The following is a 15606-nucleotide window of genomic DNA, read 5'->3' as shown; positions in this document are numbered from 1 at the left end:
CAATGTCTAATAAAATGGTAAGAAAGAATTAGAAAGGTTTTGACCCGATAAAGATTGCAACTCTAACCTTGCAGATTTCAGATCACTCTTCATTTCTTTTCTTTGCTTGGCCTTTCTTCCTTGTAGTGCTGGCAGCTTGTTCACCCTTCAAGATCTGTCTCCTTGAGTTCTTCCACTTTTTATGCCAATTCACTCTATGGTCACTTGATCAACTTGGAGTCTCGATGCTCTGTGCTTGATCCTCACTGTGTCCTCTTCTTGACACTTCACACTAGCCTTCTCTTGGCTTCTTCACATGACCACACTTATGACCAACTCCCTCACACTCTTTTGATCTCTAACCTATAACTCCTTATAAAGAAAATTTGTTCTCCATTTCTCCCTCAAATCTTCTTGCTCATTAATTTGATTTGATCTGAGAGAACGATATTGTTTTCCCTCCAAATTGTTTCTTCCAAAAACTTCATGATAAGTCCATCAACATTTGCCTTGAATTGGTTTGCATGGTTTACATAAGAATTTGTGACATCTACTCATCATCCTTCTCATCCAACTAATTCACAAAATTCAATGTAACAAACTTATTGTTACTGATCTAGCGAATCTTTTGACTTAAAAAATAATGTAGCAACTCAGCATCATTGGTTTACTGATGCTTGGCATTAACTAGGTTACTCAGCTTCTACTACTATTTAGTGATGCTCAACACTATCTAGTTCTAGATTGCTCGACATCCTCTGTAGTTTTTTCTTTACTTGGTACCTGAAGCTTTCCTATATTGTTTAGCTTCTACTATTTTCTTGAATCATTCAGCACCTGAAAGATTGCTCGGCATCTAAAGAAATTTCCTCGGCATCCACTACCTTTTTCTGATGCTCGACACCTAAAAGATTGATCGACACACACTAAAGTTGAACTTGCTTGGCTTTAACTAGATTTCTCGACACTCAAAAATGAACTTAGGTTAAACCTTACATCTTTGATGTGTCTTAATGTGTCCATTCCTTGTGTCTTAAAGTATGTCATCAATACACTATTTCATCAATGGCTTAGCTGATCCTTATACTTCATTACAACATCATAACTTCAACCTTTCTCTAGGTGCTCTAGTTAAATCTAATTGATTTCCTCATCCTTGTCAATCAACCAATTGATAGTATTTGGATCACTTAAGCAATTGTCATTCCTGCAAGTAGCAAGTTTGACATCAATGATAAAACAATGATTGAAAACATTCTTTGCCAGTTCCATTATTCTTCATTAATGATCTTTTCAATCATTTCCAACATTCTTTGAATCCAATCATGATTCATCTATCATACATAATAAGCTATATCATTTTGTAAATGTCTAATGTCAAACAAACATGTATATTTTATGTTAGATGATATCATGAATCAAGATTCATTCAAATTTTACCATTATTGTTATTTTTGATTTGCATTATTATGCTCATATGATATGTTGTTATAGTACAATCCTTGATATTTTTATGAAAATATAGAAATTCAAATGATAAAATTCATATTCATTCTCATTAGGTTTTTTATACATGATAATTGATAAAATTCAATGAATTCAATTTTCAAAACTTAAATTTGAATACCCAATTTCATAATAATGAGTTAAAAGTAATAAATTTATAACTATTACATTTAGGAAATGATCATGGATTCCCTTCTATATAAATATAGAAATAAGGGAGCAGTGATAACTTTAGGTTATTTTGCCTCATGGGAAGAGTCTTGAAGTAGCATCAAATTTAGTATCAAAAACATTTTTTGCCTTTGCATTTGATAGGCCTATTAAGCTAAATAGTAATTGGATTCTTCTATGTTTATCCTATTCAATAATCAAAATTAAAGCTTAAAAATCATATCAAAAAATTATAAATAGAAATAAAGTATACACTATAAACATGATTAAAATCACTTTCCAAGATTCACATACTCTGATGCCTGACAGATGTCTTATGATACGATTGAAGATTTAGTCATCTTTTTTAGGATGTTGAATTCTACTTCATTTAGAGTTTGAACATTTTTAATGTCATATTAGATGACCTTTAACTTCATTATACTTCTATATTTGGAAGATTTACTTGAAAGCAATACTACATCTAATAACACATTTATATTCATCAATGATTTGATACAATTCTTGAAACTTTCAAGAGTTGAATCCTGAGGAAACTTTACTACTTTAAACATCATTTTGGCCTCCAAATATTTTTGGTAATCATCCCTTCCAATGAATTTTGTTGATGAATTACTAGGGAAATGATTAGGCAAACCAAGACTTGTCATTAATTTTTCTTTGTCATCCATCTTGTTGAACTTTCTCCCAATTGAGTTCAAATATTCCTCTCCTTCCCTTATACTCTGGCATTTTTGAATGATAGTTGATGACTTTACTGATGCACTAACATAGTCATAAACTCCTTAGCTAGCCAAATACTTGCCATTATCTATGTTAATTATGTGTATAATTCATCTTGCAATCTTCTCAAGCTTAAAATTGTCATTTTTCTTCTCAATCTTCTCTTTGATACTCCCACAAACAACTTGAAAACTTTGATGCAATTCAAACCAATTACACAACCTATCAGTATTTTCCATAATTTACCCTCTTTTTTTTCTTTAATTAGCTTGACTGAATTTTTTATTTTTTATTTGACTCAAAAGAGTTTTTACTGTAAGTTGTGATTGTTTTATTTACCTTTTGCACCTCCCGCAACATTTGTTTCAACTTATTTTCACTTTGTTTCTTTATTTCCTCAGCTTTCTCTTCCCATTGTTTTTCTTTTTTCCCTCCCATTGTCCAATTTCTTATTTATGTTATTTGATTGTATGTCCACTAGACTCCAAATTTTTGAAAATATCTACTGCATATGCTCTTTCATTCTCAAGTTGTTTATTTGATTATTGCAAATTGTCAGTAAGTTCTTTGAATTTTACATTTGCATCCATATTAACATGATTTACACCATCACTAAGTTTCTTATTGGTCTGTTCCAATTATTCCTTCAACATCCTGAGTTCTACTTCTCTCTACATTAACATCACATAGTTTTTTATTGGTTTCTTCCAATTGTTCCTTTATAATTTTCATTTTTGCCTCTATATTTTCTTGATGAGGATGTGCACTTGCTTCTTGAGAGGAAACACTTGCAATCCTTTTATCTATTTCTTTGCACTTAATATCTATTGCTTTCTCCTTTGCCTTTGCATTTTCTAGGTCTACTTTTAACTTTTGAATTATCTTCTCCAACCATTTTTTCTCTCTTTCCATCTTGAATAGTGAACTATAGATCATCGAGTTGGTATTTTTTGCCATACTGACTTTTTTCAAATTTTTTTATTTTGGAGATATCCATATATAGTGTGCTAACATGAAAATCTAGTGGATTTATCTCACTCTTTGGTGGATTATTATCTAGATTTGGGGGAGAAACAATCATAAACTCTATCATTTATTTATTTGCGTTATATGTTGGAAATATCCTACTCGATGTAGGTTATTGAGAATGAGCCACCTCAAGTATATCTTGTTGGAATTAATTTAGAATAACTAAGAGGGGGGGTGAATCAATTATCCAAGGTTCAGATGTATAAATAAAAATTTCACAACTTGGCGAACCCATAAAACATTCATACCCATGCATGCATCCATTATGTATTTACTAAAACTTGTATGTTACTGTCAAATCAATTTGAAAAAATGTAAAACATGAAACAAAACACATTCATTGTTGGAATATTGATACATTTGTCATTAGTTACAACACTTATTTGATTCTGAATGCTTACTGAGTTCATCACTCAGTTTACAGTTCATACCGAGCATCCGTTGGTTACCAAGTATGTTCAGCAGTGTTTATCGAGTCAAGAAGGTAAACGAAGGTTTTAGTGTTTATTGAGTCAAAAAGGTAAATGAAGGTTTTAGTGTTTACCAAGTCAGAAAGGTAAAGAAGGTTTTAGTGTTTACTGAGTCAGAAAGGTAAACGAAGGTTTTAATGTTTACCAAGCCAGAAAGGTAAATGAAGGATTTAGTGTTTACCGAGTCAGGAAGGTAAACGAAGGATTTAGTATTTACCGAGTCAAGAAGGTAAATGACAGTTTCAGTAATTACCGAGACAAAAAGGTAAAAGAAGTATTCAGTGCTTACCAAGTGAATCGAAGGAGTTAGTTTTTACCGAGTGACACAATGTTTACCGAGTCACCAATGGTTACCAAGTTTCAAGCTACTCAGCGTGATTAGTATGGACCGAGCCCCTACCTCTACCGAGTGCATGATGATGCCGTGTAATGTAGTGGATGCCGAGTGTCAGAAGGTCACCGAGTGAGTTTGAGGAACCTGAGTTTTCTACTATCTGTGCGACTCAGTAATGTTTTGTCCACTTGTGTTTGGCCGACCTTGTTGCTGTAAATATTGGAATGGTATATATGTAATGTATTGTGCCATTTGCAGTACAGAAAAAATAATGAAGATAAGTGACAGTGAAGTAAGAGCGAATTGAAAGAGAATCAACAGCAGAGTATTCAGCAAGGTTATCAAGGAGCAGCAAAGATATATCCATTACATCAAGTGATTAGTACATAAGATCTAATCAGAAAAATAGTTGCAAGCAGATCCACTACTTCATCCTAACAGGTGAATTAGTTTTGTAAATCCTTTAACAGGGTAGACTTAACAGTCTTTTGTAAATCTCCTAATAGAGTGCATACTTCATTGTATGTTTGTAAGTCCTCTAACAAGGTGGATCTAGCAGTCCTACTTGCTCGTAACAGGGCAGATCACTAGAAGTGATCATTGTAAGCCTTAACTGACTAACTTTATACTGCAGCATTGAAGTTTCATGGGCATCATCCCCACCCCAGTTTTACTTTCAAATTGAAAGGTTTCTGGGTCACCAAATCAGTGTGTTAATCTTTTCATTCATACAGTAAAGTAGATGAATGAATGGTGAATTGGTTTAAATTTTAAAGTTTATTCATTCACCCCTCCCCTGTCAATAACCTTGTTAGTCCTAATATTTCCAACAATTGGTATCAGAGCCTTGTGGTTCTCAAGACAGAGCTTGATAGCTTGAGCAAAGATCAAGGACAATGGAGATATTCAGACTTGACAAAACTATTGAGAATGAGAAGCTAGATTTGGAGATGGCCATGGTTCAACTCAAAGAAGCAAAGGAACATCTTTCTCAATCCCTAAAAAGAAGAAAGGAACTTGCAAGACAAATAAATGACCATTTTTATGTTGAAGAAAGGATTGAAGATTTGTTACCATCAAGTAATACAGAAGAAGTTGACAAAGCAATCAAAGAACTTCTAGAAAAGAATTGATCTCTGCAAGAAGAGGTAAGAAAGCTTAAAAGAGAGCAAGAAATATAGTCAATCAGGCTATGTGAAGTTTTGGAACAAAGAAACAAAGCACAAGAAGAATTGGAAGATAGAATTCATGAAACTCAAAATCAATCCCTTGAACATGAAGATCTAGCAGATCAACTATCCAATGCAAATGAAGAAATCAGGATTCTCAGAGCACAAAATGAAAGTCTACAGAATGACTTAAGAACTGAGAGACAAATCAATCAAAGCTTGGAAAATGATCTAAATATTGAAAAACAAGTCAATGAAAGGATGATGAAATCTCAAGCAGACATGAATCAATTGAATCAGCAAAATGAGCAGAATTTTTATAAGCAAAAAGGTAAAGCTGGTCTTGGATACAAGGAAGAAGGTGAATCTTCTGAACAAGGTACCCAAAGGAATCAAAGACCCACTTGTAATCATTGTGGCAAGATAGGTCATACATCTAACAAATGTTGGAGTAATGGTAAAGGTAAATTCAATGGCAAATGTTTCAATTGCAATCAACATGGTCACAAAGCCAATGAATGCAAGGAGAAACCAAAGTTTGAAGGCAAATGTCACAAATGCAAGAAACAAGGACACAAGGCATCTGAATGTAGATAAAAATCATTCAATCCAGCAAAACAAATTTTCAATGCAATATTTGGTTGGGATTACAATACTTGGTGTAGATGTCACTATTGTGGAGAATATGGACACATAGGAACAAACTGTAGAAGGCATCACCTAAGGAAGAAAGATACAACCATAAGATTCTATACTTGTATTGAACTTGGTCATATAGCCAAGAATTGCATAAATATAGGAAAGGTTGAATATGAAAATAAAAGTAGAGCTGATAATATTCAAGATCAAATGAAACAACAGTGGATTCCTATGTCTACCGAGCAAGAAAATTCAAATGATGGAAATGTCACTCTACGAATGGGTGACTCCACCATTCCTAATTAGACTTATCAAGAAGGATAAGGGACTGCATCTTCAAGCCATATCCTAAGTAGTTCCAGAAAGAAGGAGTGAAAATGATAAATTAGTATTGCAGATACAAGTCATAATTCACAGTGTTGTATCTACTGAGTAAGGTTGGTTTTCAGACTTTACCGAGCTTGGTCGAGAAAATAAGAAAGGTTTTGTGTGTTCACTAAGTTGCAAGGTTTACTGAGTAAGTTGATGACTATTTATAAAACCCTAATTCTTAGCTACCTTCGTACCCGAGCATTAATGATAGGATTTCGATCAAAAAGGCAAAATTTGATCTCATTCTTTACCACAAATTCAGAGTTCACAGAGCAAATATATTTTCAAGTGCATCCAAGCGAGTTCAAGTGATTTGAGGTGATTTTTCAGCAAAGAATTTGTGTTATGAAATCATTCTCTCATTGAGCAGCAATGGCATCCACAAGCACCAGTGGTAGTAAGGCTAAAAGAGGTTTTGAAATGCTTATGAAGGGAGTCGAATGGGAGGCGCCCAATTTCAAAATTGTTCCTGCCATCGCTGAATCACTCGACCCGCATGGAGCTCAATCGCAGATCCCTCCAAAGGTACTTCTTATCAATGATATTCGTACTCATTTCAAGTGTACTGTGCAAGAAATAGGGACACTAGATATGGATAGTACCCTAGTCGAGTTACGCATGGATGGAACCCTAAAACCTGAGTTTAAACATTTGGAAACCAAAGGTTTAACCCATATCCCGCATCTGGCAAGAAGTTTCCAAGTCAAATGGGTGAGGTATATCTTAAGTCGTGTGCATAATGGACAATTATGGTTAGAACAACCCATCCTCATAACAAAGAAGATGATCCACAAGATCACGGGTTTACCAATGTTGACCAAAGCCAAAACCACCAAAACCCTAGGTCGAGATGAACTTCAAAAATTAACCCAAGTTGAATGGGATGGCAGAGGTTTAAAGCTCAACAATGTTTCAGATATAGAATTGAAATTTGGTATTTGTGTTATTGCATACAAACTGTATAGTTCCAGCAGGCTGAATAGTGTACCCTGTGAGGCTGTAGATTTGGCATGTAAGATTGTAAAGAAAAATATGGAGTTTGACCTAGCTGATGTGCTATTAAAACAATTGAATAAAAACATGGATAGCATAAGGACTGCAAAGACAAACCCTTGTAAATTTGGTTCTTTGCTAGTTTGTTTATTTTTCTATGTACAAAAATTCTTTCCATCTAAGGGTGCAGTTGTATGGAGGAAAGATACTCCAATTTTGTATCAAATAAACGAATTCATAGCAGAAATGGGTATGAATTTTGATAAGCTAATGGATAATTATTTTGAATATTTCAAGGAAAGGATGAACAACAGGTTCAGGATACCTCCGAAACTTGTTGAAGAGTATAAGGATGATGTCTGTTTCATGGTTGACTGTGATAGAGTCTACATCCAGGTAGTCAAACCCTAAGTGGAATGGGTAAAACCATTGCCCTATGAGCTAAATATTGATGATGCCAGAGATATCATTGAGGCACTGGTAAATGAACTAGTGGATCCCAAGTTGCCTGCATTCGAAACCTATGAAGAGGCAAAGGTTAGAATAGAGCTTGAAATCAAGCTTCCTCAAGCAATCTCTAAAGGCAAGAGAAAAATAGAAAAGCTGAAAGCTAAAACTGGACCTCTCATGATAACAGAAGGGAGAGGAGAAAATAAAGAAGACGAGGAAGCCGAGTCTGAAAAAGAAGAAGAGCCTCAACGAAAGAAAGGTAAGGTGACTATCACCAAACCTACAAAGAAAATCACTACGGTGTTCTCCAGGAGAAAAAGACAGGGAAAGAAGGAACCTGTATTTGTTAAGCCTCCACTCACCTTTGAAGCAAGACTAAAGCAATTAGATGAAGGAGGTAGCTTCACAAACTTCAAAGCATTAAAGTTTGAAACTAGAACATAACAGGAGAAAATGCAGATTGAGGATCTGGTACTGAACAAAATGGGTAAATGGAAATACTCCCCAAACTAGATAGCCTCTCAGATCTCCAAAGAGCTATTGGAAAGATTGCAACCAAGATGGGAAGCTGCAACCAAGACTGTTAAAGACATTTATGAGTAGACCCTAAGGAATCTCCTGCTGAGTCTCTCTAATGCTGAAGTGAAGAAATCACTGAAAGATCACGAAGGTAATATGATGATTAGATTCCACACTTGTTTGATACTTGTCAAAGACATTGAGCATGTAGTAAATGATGCAACAAACATGTGGAAAAATATCTATCATCTACACAAACCCAGTGAGGATACTGTCAAAATCACAGACAATGACAATAGTGATGATAATGATGATGATGATGATGGTGATGACATTGAAGACATTCTAGAAGACCTGCAATCATTAATGTTAGAAATTGAGGAAGAAGCTGAAAGAGAAATGGAGGAAGAAGCAGCCTCTACTGGTGAGATTGTGAGCTCAATAGCCTCATCAATTGATCAATCTCCACCTATCTCCTCTCAGCTCCAGGTTTCTGCAATGCAAGTGCCAAGCACTTCATCTACCGAGCTAGTAGTCACTTCTTCAGTTACCAAGCTTCCAAGAACATCATCAGCCACCGAGTCATCCACTACAGTAGTCACTTCACCGAGTATATCTCTTCCACCTGTAGCTTGTACAGTAAGTCTTCCAAGTTTCATATCAATTTTGTCTTCCTCAGCCACATTGGCCCCAATTTTTTCTCCAGTCAGTTCTCCAATTGTAAATATACCAGTATGTACATCATTTTTGACTAGTACATCATTTTTGGGAAGTATATCAAGTTTTGATACAGCCAACACTTCTCCTAGTTTATCTTTAGTTGGTCCCATTCCAATTTTGACTACTAGTCCTACAGCATCGACCATTGTATCTACTTCAAAAGGAAAGTAGGTAAGTACTATAGATAAACCAAAGACACCCTTGAGACTACTGCTTACAGATAGTGATATAGATTTGGATGAAGAAATTGTCATTCCACAGATAAATCTAGAAACTGCTACAGTTAATGAACTGAGATTGGCTAGTCAGCATCTAGAGCAAAAGGCACAGCAAATGCACCTAAGGAATGAAAGGGACAGAGAATTCAACATCATTGAGAGTGCTAAGAACATAATAACTGAGGCTATAAGTGTTGATGTGGATTCATCTCAACACATTTTGTTACAGCTAGAAGAAGCGGTGAATAAATTTAATGAGGATATCTCAGGACAAGAAAAGTTAATAGAGAAAGCAGAAAGTAAATTTGAAAATAAGTTGCTTAAGCACATTGCTTAGCACTTAGCAATAAAATAGGTTGAATTAAACTCAATTTTTTCTGACATTGAAAATTCTTTTAATAATGTAACCTCACTTTTTGCAAAACTTTGTGATGTTACCGAGTATACAAAGAAAATAAAAGAAAAGTTGAATAAAATTGATGAGGATATAAAGGTCAGTGCCCAAATGCTGCAATCTGACCACAATGCAAGTTCATCCCATCATTTGAGAATCAAATTTTTGTCAGAGAAATAGGTAGAATTACTGAGAGAGGAAGCAAGGCTCAGGTATACTCTGATTGACATCCAAAATATGATCCTTCCTATCGTGAACACAATGCAGAAGCACATTGCATATTCAAAAGCATTGATCCATGAAAATAAATTCTCTCTTGCAGACCATGTGATTGAACTTTTTGCAGAAGTTCAAGTAGCTCTCTCCACATGTAAAATCCTACAAGACAATTGGGATAAAACTCTGCATCTAATTCTTCAGGTACATTCTGAGTTTATCACACATTTTGGTGTCTTCATGTAAATACACTCTTTATTCTTTGGCATTATTGTCAAAAAGGGGGAGAAAGTAATATATAGAGGAAAATCAGACACAAAAGGGGAGAAGGTAATAAATTAATTAAGAATAAAGTCATATAACTCATGTAAAAACCTTGTGTATATTGTATGGGGGAGTTATATGTAAGGTAGCCCATGTATATTCAGCACAGCAGAATCAAATCAGTTTTGTCAGATCTTGTATATAAATTTTGGCTCATAAGTGTTTTTGTCACTAATGCCAAAGGGGGAGATTGTTGGAATAATGATACATTTTTAATTAGTTACAACACTTATTTGATTCTGAATGCTTACCGAGTTCATCACTCAGTTTACAGTTCATACCGAGCATTCGTTGGTTACCAAGTATGTTCAACAGTTTTTACCGAGTCAGGAAGGTAAACGAAAGTTTTAGTGTTTACCGAGTCAGAAAGGTAAATGAAGGTTTTAGTTTTTACCAAGTCAAAAAGATAAATGAAGGTTTTAGTGTTTACTGAGTCAGAAAGGTAAACGAAGGTTTTAATGTTTACCGAGTCAAAAAGGTAAACGAAGGATTTAGTGTTTACCGAGTCAGGAAGGTAAATGAAGGATTTAGTATTTACTGAGTCAGGAAGGTAAATGAAGGTTTTAGTAATTACCAAAATAGAAAGGTAAAAGAAGTATTCAGTGCTTACCAAGTGAATTGAAGAAGTTAGTTTCTACCGAGTGACACAATGTTTACCGAGTCACCAGTGGTTACCAAGTTCCAAGCTACTCAGAGTGATTAGTATGGACCGAGCCCCTACCTCTACCAAGTGCATGATGATGCTATGTAATGTAGTGGATGCCGAGTGTTAGAAGCTCACCGAGTGAGTTTGAGGAACCAGAGTTTTCTACTATCTGTCCGACTCAGTAATGTTTTGTCCACTTGTGTTTGGCCGACCTTGTTGCTGTAAATATTGGAATGGTATATATGTAATGTATTGTGCCATTTGCACTATAGAAAAAATAATTAAGATAAGTGACAGTGAAGTGAGAGTGAATTGAAAGAGAATCAGCAGTGGAGTATTTAGCAAGGTTATCAAGGAGCATCAAAGATATATCCATCACATCAAGTGATCAGTACATAAGATCTAATCAGCAAACCAGTTGCAAGCAGATCCACTACTTCATCCTAACAGGTGAATCAGTTTTGTAAATCCTTTAACAGGGTAGACTTAATAGTCTTTTGTAAATCTCCTAACAGAGTGCATACTTCATTGTATGTTTGTAAATCCTCTAACAAGGTGGATCTAGTAGTCCTACTTGCTCCTAATAGGGCAGATCACCAGAAGTGATCATTGTAAGCCTTAACCGACCAACTTTATACTGCAGTATTGAAGTTTCCTGGGCATCATCCCCACCCCAATTTTACTTTCAAATTGAAAGGTTTTTGGGTCACCAAATAAGTGTGTTAATCTTTTCATGCATACAGTAAAGTAGATGAATGAATGGTGAATTTGTTATTATGTTGAATTGGTTTAAATTTTTAAGTTTACTAATTCACCCCTCCCCTCTCAGTAACCTTGTTAGTCCTAATATTTCCAACATTCATAAGCACATTTGACACAATGATTATTTGGAAACCCAATTTGGGAAAAACAACTAGTAACATGCTACTCCTTTTCACTCTTCTAAAGTGATGCCCCGTGAAAGGCCAACCCTGTTAAAGGTTATAATAAACAATATAAAATATGACCCAATTATGGGATTTCAATCACCCTGTTAAAAGTGATCCTTGTTATAGGACTTTAGGCCATTCAATTGGAATTCCACTCAGTTAAATGATTTTCAAATGACTATTAGGTCAACCTTAATCCAAAGGATTTACACTAGGTTGATACAATTGTTAGAGAGTAACAATAGAGCTTTGAACTGATACAACTTATACAACTTACAACTTCTCTTACAAATTATAGATCTTTGTGCAGTCCTCAATTTTGCTTAGCCTTCATACTTTAGAGCTTTGATAACTTGTTCACCTTTCAAGCATTTATTTTCTTAAGCCTTCTTACTTAACATGCCATTGCAAACTCTTCTCTTGGGTCGCTTGATGAAGAAAAACCTTCAATTCCTTCTCCTCCTTAGGTTCTCACGCATGACACCAACCACCTTTGCTTCATGACCAAACTTTCCTATAAATAGGAAATTATAATCTTTTCCTCCTCATTATCCATCATCCAAATTAGGGTTTTTGGATGAATTAGGTAGGATACAATGTATCTACCCCATATCTTGTCTTTTCTAGAAACTTATCCTAAAATCCATTTGAATTTGCCTAAAAATGGTTTACATAAAATTCTATGTAACCAGCTTATCAACGTTATCTTCCTCCTAATTCACAAGTTTCAAGAAAACAAACTTGTCAACTTAGATTTAGCAAATCTTTGATCTTTAACATAATGCAATAGCTCAAAATTGTCAATCTTCTAATGCTTAGCAGATACTGCGTTGCTTGACATCAACTATAAAATCACTCAGCATCAACTAAAGTTTACTAATTCTTGGCATTAACTAAACTTTACTTGGCATCGACTATTTTTCTCAGTATCCACTAGAATTTTCTTTCACTCAGCTTCGATAGATTTTCTACTCAGCTTGCATTGACTTTGCTCGACACCTACTATCCACTCAGTCAAACTTGGTAGACAAACTTTGTTTAACTTGTTCTTCTAAACTTTCTAAGTGTAGCCAACCATTTTTTAACCTTAAGTAGATCATTAATACATTATGTCGTCACTGTCTTAACTTATCCTTCTACTTCATTACATAATCATAACTCAACTTTTCCTTTAAGTGCTATTGTTACCTCTTATTGATCAAATCCTCTTCATCAATTAACTAAGTGATAGTACCTGAATCTTATAAGAAATTGTCTTACCAACAAATAGTAGGTTTGACATCAGTGACAAAACAATGATTGAAACACAATCTTCTTCAACAATTTCCTTCTTAACAATCTCTCTTATCAATGATCATTTCAATCATATCTCAACACATCTTTCATGAATGCCTTGTTATTTTTTTGTTCATTTTGTTTTTTCTTGAAAATCTATTACAAAATTATTGAATTCCAAATTTGGGTCTATTCATACAATACAATGTTTGAATGGAGAAAAAGAACTTGCAACATTGTACTTGTGTCGATCAATGCGTGAGGTTATAATAATCACATTTTAAGGATTCCCTATGGCATTACCCCTTCCTAATCATGGTCCACTACCATAACAAGTGGAGTTTTTTGAATTTTCTAAAGGCTTTTCCCTAAGGGATTTGTGACCATCATTGTATTAGTATGGTTATCTAAAATCTTTTCCTTCTTAGCACAGTGACCTTAAACTATAATATTCTACTCAAATTTTAGTCGCATTACACATTTTGAAGATGAAACATCATGGGAGGTTAGAATTCCACCATGGATGAATAATGAAATGCTTTCATATTTTTTTGAAGAACCTAATGGTTTATCTAACTCATCTCTAAGGATTGGTTTATGACTAGGTTTTAGTAGCTCTAGTATTGGGATTGAATATTAATTTCCTTCACCTGTTATGCCCAATTCACCATCACCTAGATATCCAATTTTTCTATCATCTTTGCCCTTATTGCATATTTTTCCCCTATCTACTGATTAAGTATAATATATTGTCCCATTGAATCAAATGTTGGAGTAATCGATTTAGTGGAACTAGTGGCAGTGCCTATGGTGGTGGATGTAGGATCCTTACAAACCTCATACTCATTATCTTCATCACCTACAACATGTTATTTTGCTACTACATTTGGGTTTTCATTATCCCATCATTTTCTAAATGTTTCATCCTTAGGTAGGTCTTCAAAATTAGTAGAGGTCTTAGGTTCATCGAGATTCTTCCTCATTTTTCAAAACACATTAATCATTTATCAACTCCAATGTGTAGCTACACAATCTTTATTTATGGCATCTAGAATATATTTTTTACTTGGATGATGCACTATTTAGAAGAAATTATGGGATGTCATGGGCTACACTTTTTCTTTCTATCTATTTAATTCTTTAATTTGTGTTGACAATTCCTATATTGAAATATTGTTTTCATTGGCACATTTCTCCATCTCTATTTTGACATCTTCCCATGAGTCTATATTTTAAAATTTTTAATTAGTGACATACTCTCTTGTTGATATTTTCTTGTAAATTTCCCATTTTGTACATTGTACCAATAATGTTTAGTGGATCATACTGCCAATGCCTAGAAATAACAAATTTATAAATTGCAAGAAATTCATGTATTCCACATTGAATGCTCTTCTCTCAAATGTGAACCCTCTCTCAAATGTGAACCCTCCACATCCAACAAGCAAGGAAGGAAAAATAGTTTTCTTTTTGTTGACCTTGAAAGAGTGCATCTATGGTTTCCATCTATCATATATATTGCAATACAAATATCATCTCTATCACATGTATTAGAAGTTTGTAGGGTTCTATGATTGAACCACAAAATCTTAATACAATGTACTCTTACATAAATTACCAGCTAGCTAATTGAATTGAACTTCCTAGTTGAATTAATCATTTACATGACATAGGCAATCTGGGCATTGAGTGCCTATAATTTTGTGATAATGTGGTGCCAAAAGGAAGTCAAAAAAGTGGTTGTGGTTACCCTGAGCGTCAGCCATCCTAATAAAAAATGTCCATTCAAATATTGTTTCATCAAACTTTAACTGAAGCTTGTTTATTTCAAAAATTTGATGATGCTTTGATAATAGAAGATAGCACAAGTAGGTCATGTATCTAAATGTATTTTGTGATAGTGGGTTTGACCCTCATTTAATCATCAACAATTATTCATGCATGTGATGTACAATTTGCCTGTTATAATTATATGTTACTAGTTCTTTTGGATAATGAATATTGAAAATTATTTTTAGAACATATGCACCCACTTTCTCATTACTTTCCAAACAGAAACACATTGATAGAAGAGACATAGTATACTGAAACCATTTCATAAAAATATCCAATTAATAAGGAGGTTTATAATCATGAGGTAGATTGAATCTATCTACTAACATGCTAATATAATAATGTTTTTTATTGGTCCTAAGTTGTCATATATTTTTGCCAATTTTTTGATATCAATCTGGGTTGGATTTTTCTCTGCATACCCTAGGTCCAATTGTCTACCAAATTCACTCTATGTGATCAAAAAATTTATGTCCTATGTATTTTAATTGACAATTTCCTTTCTATTTTCATCAATTTTTTTAGCACAAACCATTACAAATTTTGGACATGGGAATATTTGAGGTAACCCCAACCAGGAAATTCCCCCAGTCCATGTCACAAAATTATTTATAGCACACTTTATCATGTTGTTTGATTTAATATATTTTGATTGCTTTTGTGGATCATTCCACTTATCTTCAATTGCATATTTGAT

The sequence above is a fragment of the Cupressus sempervirens genome, chromosome 4, assembly GCF_028749045.1.
Source record: "Cupressus sempervirens isolate cs-2001-9-10 chromosome 4, ASM2874904v1, whole genome shotgun sequence".
Taxonomy (NCBI): domain Eukaryota; kingdom Viridiplantae; phylum Streptophyta; class Pinopsida; order Cupressales; family Cupressaceae; genus Cupressus; species Cupressus sempervirens.
The sequence above is the reverse complement of the archived record's forward strand: the minus strand, read 5'-3'. Positions refer to the sequence as shown.